Genomic DNA, 15,472 nt, shown 5'->3' on the forward strand with positions numbered 1-15,472 from the left:
GCGTTTAGGCGATTGTGAGTAGATTTTTTTCTCAAAATCTTTCTTAGCTTTTGTGTGTGTGTGGATAGTATAATTTCCTAGTTTAACCCCCTGAGTTTTACCGTCCCCTCATAGTTTAAAGCTTAGTAACCCTTCCCCTTAGGTGTTTGTGTGGGCGCGTGTGTGTTTTAGTTCAGAAATCATGGCCAAGGCCCCAAAGGCCATCTTTTCTAAGGGCACTGAGTGTGGCCATAAGCTTTCCCTAGCGGATGGCCACACTCAGTGCATCCTCTGCCTGGGAATATCACATTTATCATCGGACTTCCAAATCTGTGCAGCCTTTAACCCCCGGGCCCTGAGGGATAAGAGGAATAAGCTGATTCTGGCGGGTCTCCTATCCGCGGAGTCGGCTTCCTCCTCCTCTCCCTCAGTGACTACAGCTGCGGCTGCGGCTGTTCAGCTTGCTGTCCCCTCTCCGCTGGATGGGACTCAACCTCCCACTTCTTCCCAGGGAGAGAGCGACTCTAAAAAAGACGAGAGAGAGGAGAGAGAGAGAGAGAGAGAGAGAGAGAAAGAGAGGCATAGAAGCCACAAGCGGCGGGCCGGCTCGGCCCTGCCTGCTAAGCTGCTCTCCTCACCCCAGAAGGTCTCTGGGCCTTCCTCCCCTCAGCTCTGTTCTCCACGCTTCTCACCAGAGCCATAGGAGGAGGCCCAATCATCTTCAAGGTCGTTGCGGTGGCCCTCTCGGCCAGCTTCAGCGGCCTCCTCTAGGTCAACCCGTAGCCTCTCTGACGCTGATATGGACTGGATGATGCGTCATTTCCTCCAAACCCAACTGCAAATGGGAGTGTTGCTGTCTCCCCCCGGGGGGGTTTCAGCCACACTTTTTGCCCTGATAGTTCCTTCTCCGATCCACTATCAGGTTTCAGAACCTTCGGATCCGAGGAGTCTCGGAGTCAGGGAGTCGGTGCCGATGGTTATCGCTACCTCAACACCAGCCATGCCCTCGTGTTTGTCAAATCCCCTTTTGGATCCGAGCTCTCGGGGCCAAGAGTTGTGCATCGGATCCGATGGGGCCAGTTTGTCTTTGGCTCCATTTCGGTTGGAGCACGCTTCCCTCTCAGGTCTGAGAGCTTTGGCTCCAACACCGATCCCCGCGCCGGATCCGAGGGTGTTAACCACAGAGGCCAGAGAGATTGGTTCACCCTCGACTTTCGATGTGGTGGAGAGGGTCCTCTCGAGAGGTTCGAGACCCCCTGCTCTTTCTTCAGATCCCGCCCCCACTCCCTTGCAGCTGGGCTTGTCTTCCATCATCCAGTCCCAGGGACAGCCTGCGTTGACACCCCAGCCCATTCCACTGGGGGAACACAACCTTGTTGATGAGCCCTCCTCGGACAGTCCCACCAAGGAGGCCCCTCACAAATGTAAGTGTAAGAGGAAGCACTTGGACTTCCCTGGGTCCCTCATGGAGGACACCGATTTGGAGGAAGGGGAAGATTCCCCCAGGTCACCCCCCCGGAGGACATCTCCTTTGGAGACATTTTGGAAATGCTTCATCTAAAGGGGGGGTGGTCAGCCCAAAAACCTTCCTCGGACGAGTCGGTGTTCCTGGAGGCATTTGACACAGGCCCGTCTACCTCTTGGGTGTCCCCTCCGGCCGACCCCCTGGTTGACCTCATCACTACCAGGGCATGGAAGGAACCGGATACTATAGAGCCAATCCCCAGGAAGCCAGATAGGATTTTTAGTCCCCCTGTGGATAGGACGGCTTGGAGTAAGTGTTCCCCGGTGGATACCATGGTGATGGCGGCAGCCACCAAGAAGGAACTTGCCCAGGATAGTTCCTCGATCCATCCCTGTGATAAGGAGTCTCCGATGATGGATTGTATCGGGAAGCGGATGTTTGCTTCAGCTACATTTTCCATAAGGGCGCTGAATTATTTGGCCCATGTAATTAGACTTCAGCGGGATCTGGTAAAAGAATACGCTGAGTTTCTCCCTGAGTCCATGTCGGCCGAGGACAAACGTACTTTCTCGGCTCGCCTGGCCACTCCGAAATCTGTTTCAAACACATCTATGTGACTATTTTCCCATGCCACAGAGGGGGTCGCTAGAGCCAGTGGGTCTGGCATCGCCTTAAGGCGTCACTCCTGGCTCTGGCTTTGTGATTTTGCAGAACCTTTCAAGGCATCCTTCATGAATGCACCCTTCGACGGTTCTACCCTGTTTGGGAAGACCGTCCGTGACACATTGGTTTAGAGCGAGAAATACGGGAAGATGCTGTCTGCCATCAGAGTCCGCTTCTCGGCTCCTCAAAGGTCCTTTTCCAGGAACCAGAGAGGACAAAAGAAGATGTGGTTCCAGAAGTCTCAGCAGTCCCGTTACGCTCCGGACCCTTCGTCCTTCAGATGCAGAGGGGGACAAGGTGGATGGCAGCCCAGAGGCAGAGGGGGGCCAAAAGATTTTGGGTCGCAAGAACCTTTTTCTGACTGACCCACGCAGCAGCCCTGAGGGGTTGCCCGACTGCTCCTTTCTGGAGTAGTTGGGGGGCATTGTTCGAAGCACCTGGCCCAATGGGAGTCCATCACAACAGACCGCTGAGTGCTTTGAATAATATCCAGAGGTTACTCAACCCTTTTCATAAACCTGCCTTCTCAGTCGAGGTGCCTCCTTGATGTTCCACCCAGTCAGAGGGAGGCTGCAGCTTTAGAGGTAAAAAAGCTGCTAGAAAAAAAGAGCCATCCAACACATCCCCCCAGGCCAATCTGGATTAGGCAATTACTCCAGGTTCTTTTTGGTACCAAAAAATATGGGGGACTTAAGGCCGATCCTCGACCTTTCAACAATGAACCTCTTCATTGCCAAGGAGAAATTCCGGATGGTCATGCTTCAATCCATTCTGCCCCTGCTGCAGGAGAAGGACTGGTTGTAATCCATAGACCTCAAGGATGTGTACTATCACATTCTCATGGACAGACAATCCAGGAGGTTCCTCCACTTTCAGCTAGGGACCAGTCATTACCAGTTCAGGGTCCTACCCTTCGGCCTCACCACAGCCCCCAGGGTGTTCACCAAGGTCATGGCAGTTGTAGCGGCCCACCTGAGACTTCAGGGAATACAGGTTTTTCCTTACCAAGATGACTGGCTCCTTACTACCCCCACCAGGCATCTACTCTGCTTAGCCAGGGATTGCTTCCTACATCTAGCGTCCCGATTGGGGATCACCATAAACTTGAAGATGTTATCCCTTCAACCAGTTCAAGTCTTGGAGTTCATAGGGGCCAGAATAGACACGCTTCAGACCAAGGCCTTCTTGACATCAGACAGACTTCGCAGTTTGACCTTACACGTTTTAGCCCTTCTTCAGTCACCTGCCCCGTCAGCGGAGTCAGTCCTGAGAGCTTTAGAGTCCATGGTAGCAGCAATCAATCTCGCACCCTTAGCTCGCTTACACATGAGGATTCTCCAGTGGACTTTGCAGGTTCAGTGGTCCATCCTTCACCACCCGTTGGACTTACCGATTCCTCTCAGAAGAGTTTGCAGAAATTCCCTCATCTGGTGGCTCCAGTCTCGAGAGCTTCCGGAAGGGCGACCATTTGTTATGCTGCAACCCCAAGCCATGGTGACCACGGACGCTTCTCACCTTGGGTGGGGGGGGGGGATTACACGGGCAGAACTGTCCAAGGTATGTGGACTCAGACAGAGACCGTTCTGCATATCAATGTTCTGGAGATGAGGGTGGTGCTTCTAGCGTTGCAAGCCCTTCATGCCTTTCTTCCTCCAGGGACTATTGCGATTCAGTCAGACAACATGTCAGTGGTCTGGTACATCAACAAACAGGGGGGGACCAGGTCTTACCCTCTTTGCCGAGAGGCCATGAGAGTTTGGGACTGGGCAATATCCACCAACCGTTTTCTGTTAGCAATGCACATTCCGGGTCAGTCCAACATCCTAGCGGACAAACTGAGTCAAACTATCCTCTCATCTTACGAGTGGTCTCTGAATCCCTTAGTAGCGAAACAGATCTTCAGCAAGTGGGGTCAGCCTTGCTGTGATCTCTTCGCTTCACCTTCCAACACGAAGTGCAGTGAGTTTTTCACTCTAATTCCCCTTCCAGGGGAAAGCCCCAGAGATGCTCTAGTTCATGCTTGGCCACTCGGTCTTCTTTATGCTTATCCTCCTCTTCCATTGATAACAAAATTCTTACAGAAAGCTCGTCGGTTGGGGAACAAGATTATCCTCATTGCCCCATTCTGGCCTCGTCAAGCCTGGTTCCCATCCGTATGGTCTCATCTTATAGCTCCTCTCTGGATCTTGGATCCCACCCCGGATCTGATATCTCATCCTTCGGGATTGATACCCCCAAATCTGGTCGATCTCAAGTGCTCAGCTTGGTTGATCCAGTTCCATTAGTTGCTAGGACTCCCGGTATCTCATCTGCAGTCAGATCTATCCTGGTAGCAGCGCATAAGCTTTCTACCAGGAAAGTTTACAATAGTAAATGGAAGTGGTTTTCCATTTGGGCGTCTCATAGGAATTTGGACCCTTTCACTGCTCCCATCCCAGCAGTGCTCGATTTCCCATGTCATATTTTTCAGCAAGGACCCAGTTCTTCTACTGTAAAGGTTCAAATGGCTGCCTTCTTCCATTTTCACATTGGGGACAATCTCGATCCCCTTGCGTCCACCAAGATTTGCAAGACCTTTTTGAAAAGTACATTCCTCTTGAGACCTCCTACCAGGAACCCCTTCCCTCCATGGGATCTAACTTTGGTCCTTCAGGCTCTGACTGGACCTCCTTTTGAACCTGCTGCTTCAGTTGATTTGAAATTCTTGTTCTGGAAAACTGTCTTTTTGGTAGCGATTACCTCAGCTAGAAGGGTGTCGGAACTTCAGGCCCTCTGTATTAAAGCCCCGTATCTTGTTTTCCATAAGGACAGGGTCTCTCTCAGGACTAACCCATCCTTTCTACCTAAAGTGGCCTCTGAGGCGAACATCAATCAGTCCATTAATCTCCCAGTTTTTTTTCCTTAACTATCAAAACAAAGGGGAGTACAAACTTCATTTGTTAGATGTTCATAGACAATTACGTTTTTATTTACACAGAACAGCTGCATTCCGCAAGTCTGATCAGCTCTTTGTTTCCTTTGCAAAACCCTTCTTAGGTAAGCCTGTGTCAAAGGTAACTCTGACCAGATGGATTTCGAATTGCATTCTGCTCACATACAAACTATCTGGCATGCCAGAGCCTACAGGGGTTCCTGCTCGTTCTACTCGCTCTATGGCTACTTCTGCTGCATTCTGGTCGAGAGTTCCCTTGGATGACATTTGCTCTGCGGCTACTTGGGCATCCTCTCATACCTTTATCTCTCACTATAAATTGGATTTAATGTCTAGAGGAAGGACGGCCTTTGGCTCTGCAGTGCTCCGGAATATCCTTCCTTGAGGACCTCCCAAGTTTTTGTTAGCTGGGGACTCTGTCCCACAGGTTGATGATCAAATGAAGTTACCTACTTCAGATAAAGAAGTTATGAACTCACCAAAACATTCCATCTGAGTAGGTAACTTCATTTGTCAGCAATTGACCCTCCCTCCTTCCCCCTAACCTGGTTCTTTGATTACCTGAAACCTAGGATGGTTTGTCAGGTCATTTGTTAATCCTTAGGTTAGGATTCTTCAGGTTGTTGTTTTGTCGTTGTGAGGTTATATAGATGGGCAAATGCAATCTAAGGATTGGAAGGAGGTAGCAAGGTATTCTAATAACCACATTGTAGTGTTTCCTGACAGCTGTATTTTTACTGTGTCATAATACATTTTGAGGTGTCCCCAGTACATATTGTACTTCTACTATATTTTCCCATTTTTACATACCATTGTGCTTAGAATGTTTACCTGTTTGATCTATTTTTTTTAAATGTCTTCCATGTTTTTATTTACTATGCAATTTTGTATTTGTTCTCATTGATATTCCATGGGTCACTATTGCAATCCTCATAACAGCGATACTGAAAGACTGTGGGCAAAACACATGCCGAGTCCAAGGTCATGGTATGGTAAAGTATTTCAGTACAGTGGTACAGGGATGCACAGCCAGTCACACTGAAGGACACGTTTCCTTGCTTTCTTTTAAGTTTTAGCATATTTTGAATGACAAAAATTGGCATTTAGGCCTCCCTCATATATATTGCAGATTTTTCATCTTTGAAGTTTTGATAGGGTTCAGTTTTATTAATTTGTGCAAGCGCAACTATCAGACAGTGTGATAACAGTTATTGTAATCTTAGGGAACTGACTGTGAATAGTTTTGATGGCCAGTCAAGATTATTCTGTGGCATAATATTTAAATGTAGTGAGCTTAGAGAAAAAGTACAGATGGCTCAAGGTTTGAAATCACTTCAGAGATCATTTGACATATGCAGCAACTGGAATGTCCACAAAGGCTCCATACAAAAAGAATACAGGGCGTAAACACTGCGTCCTACACTGATCACCTCAAAGGCTTGTCTGTTTACTCAGTATCATACAGACTTCTGACAGGTGATCTTTTCCTGGCATACAAGGCATCCCCAGAACCTATTTTGATGAAACGTTTACAAAACATGTCTCTCCAACATGTTTCTCAGTGAATTTCAATTCTCTGGAACAGGATCCCCAACCATGAGAAGCAGCATTCCTGTCTATCTCTGTTTAAGTACAACTTTGACCAATGGATGGGGGATCAGAAATTCATCCCTGGTCTGATGTCTGTGTCTCTGATGGACAGAGGCAGTCGGTAAAGCACTCCCTATATAAATCAAAATGTGGGTCACATTTGGGTTGCATGGCTAGGCTTAAAAGGGCCTCAGTGATAATTAGTCTAGCATACACCTATGAACAGATATGGTGTATTCATAGTCATTATCATGTTTCTGTATTACCTATATTTCATGCAGTTATTTGCTATTGGATTGTATCGATCATTTCTTCTGATGCCTCTGATGAAAACACTATACCACCCAAATGGCCAATCCACATACCAGAACATATGTATGGGTATACATTATGTGCATCAATCAGTAAATAAATAAGTAAATAGTTCACTGTAAATCACAGCAGAAAATACAAAACTATACGTCACACTCGCTCAGTAAGTCCAATTTTAGAATTCTCTCCTCCAGCAGTTTTTTCCCAAACCAAAATCTTGGGCATAGTTATTAACAACCAACTCAAATTCGATAATCATATCCAGAATGCTATTAAAAATCACCATTAGCTATGTCAGCTTTAAAGAGTCTCTAACTTCCACAGTGACCACACCCATAAATCACGTATGACATACCTCTTAGCTAGTCTACTGTATGCCTCTCCTATACTTACAAATGCCAGTGCAGTACAACTAAGTAAACTATGACAATGTTAGAATAAAGTTGCAAAATTTGCATCAAAGATGCCCAACAGAATTTAACACGTCATTGGCGTTAAAGATTTCAACTGATTTGAATTTCCAGATTTTATGACCTACTCTCACATCCTTTACCATCCAATGCCTATCCTTTAACTTTTCATACAGTGTTACTCCCCCACATGGTTTCCCAGCTCTAGGGGCACAAACTTTGTCATTGTAAAAAAAATAAATAAATCACAAAAGACTTATGGCAATTCCCCATATTCTACTTGTATATTAAGTTTCTGGAGCAAAATCCTTGCTACTATTAGAAAAATATCTTCATCCCAAAATTTCTAGTCTAAACTCTAGACTCACCTTCCTGGCTCTATCCATGGTTGTGTTCCCCAGACTAGTTTTTTCTTCTCTAATTTTTCTATGTTTTTCATATCCCCTTCACAATTTTATTCCTTATCTGCTGTTATTTAATTTCACAGAAATTTTGTGTATTTTGTAAATTTTTTGTACATATTATATATAATACTTATTTTTCCATGTTACTTTTTCCTCTCTCTCTCTCTCTCTCTCTCTCTTTCCCTTTCCTGAAATACCATAAATCCTATAAGTTTATTCCTGTCAATACTTTACTCTTCATTATATCTACCTAGCTGTTAACCTACAGTTCTACTCCTACCACTTAACCTTCTCATAACATGTTCTTTATATTATTTTTTGCTTCTTCATTGTTTCAGTCAATTTTTTCAGTACCTACTTAACAATATGTTATTACTTTTTCATCTTATGGATAGGCTTAGTTGTAATCTATTTTATTGCATTATTTTTTTTAACTGTTCAATATTGGAGATTTTCTGTTCGGGCCTCCACTGAAAAGGGGTCTTACATGATCCAGTCATACTTTGTAAACAAATGCAAATAAATAAAGAAATAAAAAGTGTGTGTTTGTGTGTTTGTGTGACTGTATACCTATGTATTGCAAAAATGACACTTACTGTTTCTTTCTTGCACTGTTTCTTCACTCAGCAATTATACCCTCAGTAGCAATGACTCATGCCAGATCTCTCTGTCTTATGTGTCCACTGTATTTTTCTCATCCATATATTTTATTTTGTAATTAGTAGGCACATATATTCACTATATGACTTGCATGAGAACGCACATATACAGTCAACAGATAAATCCCTCTTATAAAAGTAGTTAGTGTGAAGCATAATGCCATCAAACAAAGCTTCTGCCTTTTGTATTGCATCACATTACCAGGAGATGCATAGCAGATGTGAGGTGCTTGGCTTTTAAACTTTGACCTCATAACATCTGTTCATCGTTAGCCTGGAAACACAATACTTTGTGTCTCAATGCACCCAAAATATATATATATATATATATATATATATATATATATATATATATATATATATATATATATATATAAAATCTGTGTGTGTATGAAAATGTGAATATATATATATATATATATATATATATATATATATATATATATATGTATAAAATGTGTGTATATTGTACCATGTTATGGCTCTGAGCTCGACTGACCTAAGATATAACTACAAAGAGAGGCAGGATTATATGCAAGACATAGTGACTTACATTCAAATGGGAGGTCACTAATGTACTGTTATTGGTAGGTATAGCAAAATATTAAAATTGCAGCATTTCAGTGATTGTTTCTTTCCCTGAAATAACATAATCTCAGAATTAATACGTAGACATGTCATTGGTACAGTGTTGCAAATCCTCCCCAAAGCAATGCTTTTAGTGTTTTTTTGTAGTTTCAGTTTTAGATTATTTTCTTGAAAGTCACTGTTGTGGTTATACTTAGGTATGTCAGTCATGTTAGTGTCTTAGTTTTGTCATGAAGCTCTAAGTACAACATAGGTGTTCAGCCAAGTAATAGTACTATATATGGATATACAAAGGATCCTACCTGAAGACGTACAGGTTCATATATCACCTGGCAAGAGTTATCTGCATGGTTAATACCACCAAAAATGAAAGAAGTTTGAGATGTTATTGAAGTGAAATGGCTACATCTAGAAGATTTGTCACAGCTAATCTCTGATTCTGATCCATTGTTTTAGCTGTACAGTGTAAAAATTAAGAGGAAACGTAAAAATAATAGAAAACCAAAAATGTGGAGATTAGTTGCAAAGTGAAATGTAAGCCATTCTTCATCTTTGGATCAGACTTACTGAGGTTTGTGCACTTTGTCTTCTGCCTTATTCTTGGACTCTCAAGAAGTACTTGAAACCCAATTATGTCAACAAAGAAATATGGCAAAGCTGTTTTGCTTATTGATTTTACAAGAACAGCATTCATTAATAGTACACCTAATACAGCAGCACGTATTGGCTGACCGGGAACAATATATACTGTAAAGGGATTTTTGTCAAAAATCTGGAATTACAGCCGAAATGTGATGTCAGCTATGTATTTTGGAAACATTTGGGACCTAGCTAATGCATACCTCTCAACTGTCCAGTTTTTGCAGAAAATTCAGATATGTGCCTCATATTTTCAGAATGTTCTTCATAAAATTTGTAGCATTCTAGCAAATCACTGGGGATTAAAGTCATGAATAATAGCATAGATTAAAGTTCCAGACATCATATCCTTCAGAAGATGAATGCCAACATAAATCCTGTTATTTTATATACTTTCTAAGTTTATAAGAGCAACATTTAAAATCAGTCTGTACTTTTGGCCTTTGTTCTCCTATTATTTTAAGTTTTGTCCAGATTTCTTGTGTTAAGAATTTGATCGGTATGAGCTGATATATGAATAGAGAACTCAACATTGTTGTTACTAGTTTATCACTGGATGAGAAGAAAGTTAAGAGAGTAAAATGCAATATTTTATGACACAAGTATTATTTTAACACAATTTTCATATAACCTTATTTAGTTATGTATTTATTTAAAGTTGTTCACTGTGGTAGGCTCTGATAGTTCGCCTATTTTAGATCTATTTTAGATTCAGCCAAAGAAATAACACTGAGGTTATTATAATCAAGTAAATATAACACAATGTTTTGAAAACATGCAAAGATATAACAGATTGATTGTAAACATCAATTATAACATGCCATAAACTGAGTACACACCATATTATTCTAGAAAAAAGTGGAGGGGATAAGTCTAAGACTGGTTAATTAGAATAACGTGTGGGCATGCATGAAAGTTGGGATGTGGATATAAGAGTACAGCGTACTGGAATATTGCATTATTACATTATTCAAATTATTATAATATTATGTTAGAATAAAGGGTGAAAGTGTATGAAAGTAGGAATGTGGTTATAAGGGTACATATTATTGGAATGGTGAGACTGAGGTAGAAATTACAACTGTCAGAGGAAATGTGATGCTTATGAGGTGGAGAGAGGTATAATGGAGTTGAATGAATATATATACATATATATATATATATATATATATATATATATATATATATATATATATATATATACACACACACACACACACACACACACACACACACACACACACACACACACACACACACACACACACACACACAAGTGATGGTGCTATACTGTTAGTAAGTACTATGGTCAATAAAGCTAGTAGTTTAATAAGGTTTCCATGGGGGCTAGATCTGTTTAATGTTAACAGGAGTAATGGCTTACATGTTGCTGTATACTGAAGCTTCCTGCAAGTGAACTTTGACTTCACTTTTGAGTTTAGTAGGGGAACTTTAATTTCCTATAAATATTGATACTCCCAGACTATCAGTGCAGCCAGATGAACATAACCCTGATAGAGAGAAAAAAGGCAGAGTTGGAAGACACAAAAGGAGCTCCTGAACATTATTCTGCATGTATTGTTGACACAGATTTCATTTATTTCAATGTAATTTGCTATTTCCCTTTTCAGAAGATCCCACTTCAGTTTCTTTATCTCATTCACAATATTCAGTATTTGAGTTACAGTTGGTTTAGATTTTGATTTCCATTTTCTGGTAATTGCTTTTTTGTATCTAATAGTATTAAACTTGGAAGGCCTTGCTATATCTAGGAACTTCATTGACTAAATATGCTTGCACATTTGAAAGAGGAGCAAAGTGTTGGTAAATTACTGCTGTAAGAATAAAGTTTCAGTGAGAAATTGCACACATTGTGATGTTTATTCTCTAGTTGCATACTATGTCCACTTTGGGGTCGTGGAGAACAAGAGTCTGTCCTAACACTCGTATATCTCATTCCACTGTCCACATCTGCTGCCTTATATGTGTTCACTGAACTCTTGAATTGCCTCTGTGAAGGCATGGGTAATCTTCTTCTTTCGGCTTTTCCCGGTTAGGGGTTGCCACAGTGGATCATCTGTCCGCTCATGATTGGCAGAGGAGTTTTACGGTGTCAAGTTGCCAGCCTGGCACCCAACCTTCCACAAAAGGCACACACATGCACACACTCACACCTAGGGCCAATTTAGATTGTCCAATCCACCTACTACATATCTTTGGGATGTGGGAGGAAGCTGGAGCACCTGGAGGAAACCCACGAGACTACAGGGAGAACATGCATACTCCACACAGAGGGCACCCCAGCCGAGAATCGAACTGGAGAACATCTTGCTGTGAGGTGGCAATGCTAACCGCTGCACCACCGTGACCGCCTTGTGAAGCCATGGGTAATGCCAAGGTAAAAGAAAAGCAACTGTGAGGCAAAAGGTAATGCCAGGCTTAAAGAAAGAGTTAAAATTTAATATAAAAATAATGTATTTTTCTTCTTTTCTTCTGTACTTTTGTAATGAAAGTGTTGCTTTTATGGCTAGAAGAATATTTGTCTTTTGTCTTCTCAAAAATCAAACAGGGAATGTCCTTGAAAGGTGTCAAATCTCCACTTGTGTTGGCTTTTCTTGCTAATGAATCCACGAACAGTACAAAGGTTGCAAAATGAAGGCTCAATGACACACACAAGTAATCCAAAGGAATGCATTGAAAAAGGGTTTCTACCTGAAAGCTTTGCTAATTTTATGTAATTAAGTCAATTTTGTGTTGAATTTTGCATTGCTGTTGGAAGGTTCTGTTTTTCCTTTGGATTATCTTCTGAATGAAACAAACAGAAATGAAAGACTAGGAACTGTCCCCTTTTGCTGGGATATATTTGCTATAGTGACTTATTACTAAGATGCCAGGGTGGATTTAGGATTTAAAGGAAAGCGGATATAGAGAAATATTGATTGGTTCTTCTGCCAACTAAAAGAACTGGTCTAGCTACTTGTTTCTCCCACCAAGAGGATGATGATGATGATGTCATGGATGCTGGGGCTGGGGGAAATATTCTATATAATTTTGTGTAGTACTTAATGCTAAAAAAATATATTGTTGGTGTCTTGTTTGGTGGAATTCATCTAGGGCCAGTATTTGGAAGTAAGCACTACCTAGAGAACGTAGATATCTCAGGCTTATTTTTTGTATGCATCATATCTATTTTACTACCTTTTATTTGATTTGCCTGTGTATGCCAACCCAATTATAATTTAGGCTACATTTGCACTGTTTTTATTACTTAGGTTATGTGCATTTACTACTAGTTAAACTCTTGTTGCTAACATTCATTTATTTATAATAATATTATGTACTGTTATTTATCTGAAAAGAGAGTAATCTTTATTTATAATGTTGGTTAACATGCTGTATGCTATGCATTCTCCATTAACTGCGCAATGCCAACTATCAGTGAAAGAAATATTAATTGTTGTATTTCATATGTCGTTAACTTAAGACCAGCAGGTAACTGGAAGTCTCTGTCTTGTTTCAGAATGGAAACATTATAGTGTCATGCCAGGAAGAAAGTAATGGGGAACTGAATAATTCTGCCCACCTTCACTGGGAATTGTGTTGATGTGCATTCATGTATGTGATATTATGGCTGTGTATCTTTCTTGTGTATTTGTGTATAAAACATAATTTGTGTAGTAAGCAGTTATATTAGATGACAGAGTACTGGAACACATTGGTTCACAAAGAAAGTGGTGAGATAAGGGACTTGGAGTGCTGGACCAGAGACCTACCTGTATAAGTGATCTGTGTGCATTCTAGTCCTGGTTTGGAGGTTGGAAGGTCATACCCAGAACAACAGTGCATATTCTCTATATGCTCATGGAGTCAGGTTATACTCTTTAAATTAGTTCTTCCTATAGACCTGTGTACACGTTCTTGCTGTTACCTCACTCTTTGTTGGCAGTGATGGAATTCAAACCCCATCAATGCCAGATATCTTGATGTCAGTGGGCGGCATCCTGCTGTCTGGTGTCATATTTACATGCATTGGTTATGGCCCACATTCATATTTGGTGAACCACATTCATGCCCATTGGTGAGGATACCAGATTCAGCCTAAAAAAACTTTAATGATAAAGAGAGTGTGTGTGTGTGTGTGTGTGTGTGTGTGTGTGTGTGTGTGTGTGTGTGTGTGTGTGTGTGTGTGTGTGTGTGTGTGTGTGTGTGTGTGTGCTAACCCTTGCAGCCACAAGGTAAAATATCCAAATGTCTGGTTGCGCACAGTGGTTATTTTTTAGTTAGTTAAGGAGCAGCTGAAAATGAGCTGTGCTGACAAGTATACTAAAATGTCAGTGGTTTAGCTGGCAAAGGACTGATAAGCCAGAGGTTCCCAGAAGGTTACTATGTCCAGAGAGGAAATGGTGGCAGGATTATGTAAATGCAGTAGTGAGAGGGCACACAGGAGGCAGACAAACACAATCAGTTCCATCCCAACAGGACTTCAAATCCCATCTGGAATTGCAGATTTTGGAAAATGAAATAAAGCTCATAGAGCTCAAGGCAGCTGAGTAGTTTCAAGTGCTTTTGATGCAGGGAGAGAACTGCAATGCCAGCATGAAAAGAAGATGATTGTCCTATGCCAGAGGCTTGTGAGTCTTGGAGGGAGGAAATCACAACCAAGAATCACAGGTCAGTACATAACCTTTTCTTCAGTAGAAAAAAGAGGAATTATTTGCATTGCTTAGGACCTTTGAGATGATGTGTATTCAGCACCAAGTGGACCAAGGGCAGTGTGTGAGGTTTTTAATTCCCTTACCCACAGGCAATGCAGTACATACAGTATCTAAAACTCAGTGATGATGACTGTTTAAATTATGACACAGTTAAAGAATGTTTGCTTGCTTATTATAAAATGACATCAGAGCTGTATAGAAGTAAGTTTAGAGAATACAGGAGAATGGCAGATGAAAGTATGACTGAGTATATCACAGAAGTCAACACTTATTTTCACAGAGAGAGGAGTGGATATATAACTCATTAACACCTATGTTGTGTGAAATGTCACACCTCTAGCAGCTGTATCTTGCATTCGAGAGCATTTTCTGAAATATAAACTAAAAAAGCATAAGATGAACAAATGTAAATATTTTGTGAACAATAAAAGATATTGAAACTACAAATAGCAGTGTTATCACTAAGAATTCTTTACAGTAATGGTATTTAGTCATTCTTATTATTTCCATAAATAACTAAAATATGTTGTAATGCACACAAACTCCATATTATAATTTTTGTTAATCTTCCACAAGCAAATTGTCATATCTTGGAATTTCTACTACTTAGACATATATTGTTAAAACATTGTTATTAAACAGGCAGGTCTCACATGACAACAAGAAATTCCTATGTGAGTGCATGTTTATCGGGATATTTGCAGAGAACATATGCATAATTGTAAATTCAAAGCTTCCCTTTGCCTGGCTTGGATAACTGTGACTACAAGACCATGAGTTCATCTAAAACCATCTGTGGACCTACAAAGCTGTTATAAGTATTTCTTTTTGCATTTCCTCTAACTATGTCAGTGCTATATAACAGTTTTGTGCTGCATTTATTCTGTTGAATTTATCACTCTTTTTTCAGCCTGCACTTGTTAAAGAAATGCCATCTGTTTGTTACTGTACTGCTGTTGTCACATTTAACAATATTCTGATATTTCCTAATCCCCTCTGATACTGCAAAAGCTGCTCTGAGTTTGCCAAAATATTTCTAGGTTTTGCAAAGTTTTTCTCTGTTCATAGATGTTCTTATAGATGTTCTCCTATGTTTGCATGCATTTTTCTGTCAGG

This window comes from Protopterus annectens, chromosome 13.part0 (genome assembly GCF_019279795.1).
Source record: "Protopterus annectens isolate FY-2018-M chromosome 13.part0, PAN1.0, whole genome shotgun sequence".
Lineage (NCBI taxonomy): Eukaryota > Metazoa > Chordata > Ceratodontiformes > Protopteridae > Protopterus > Protopterus annectens.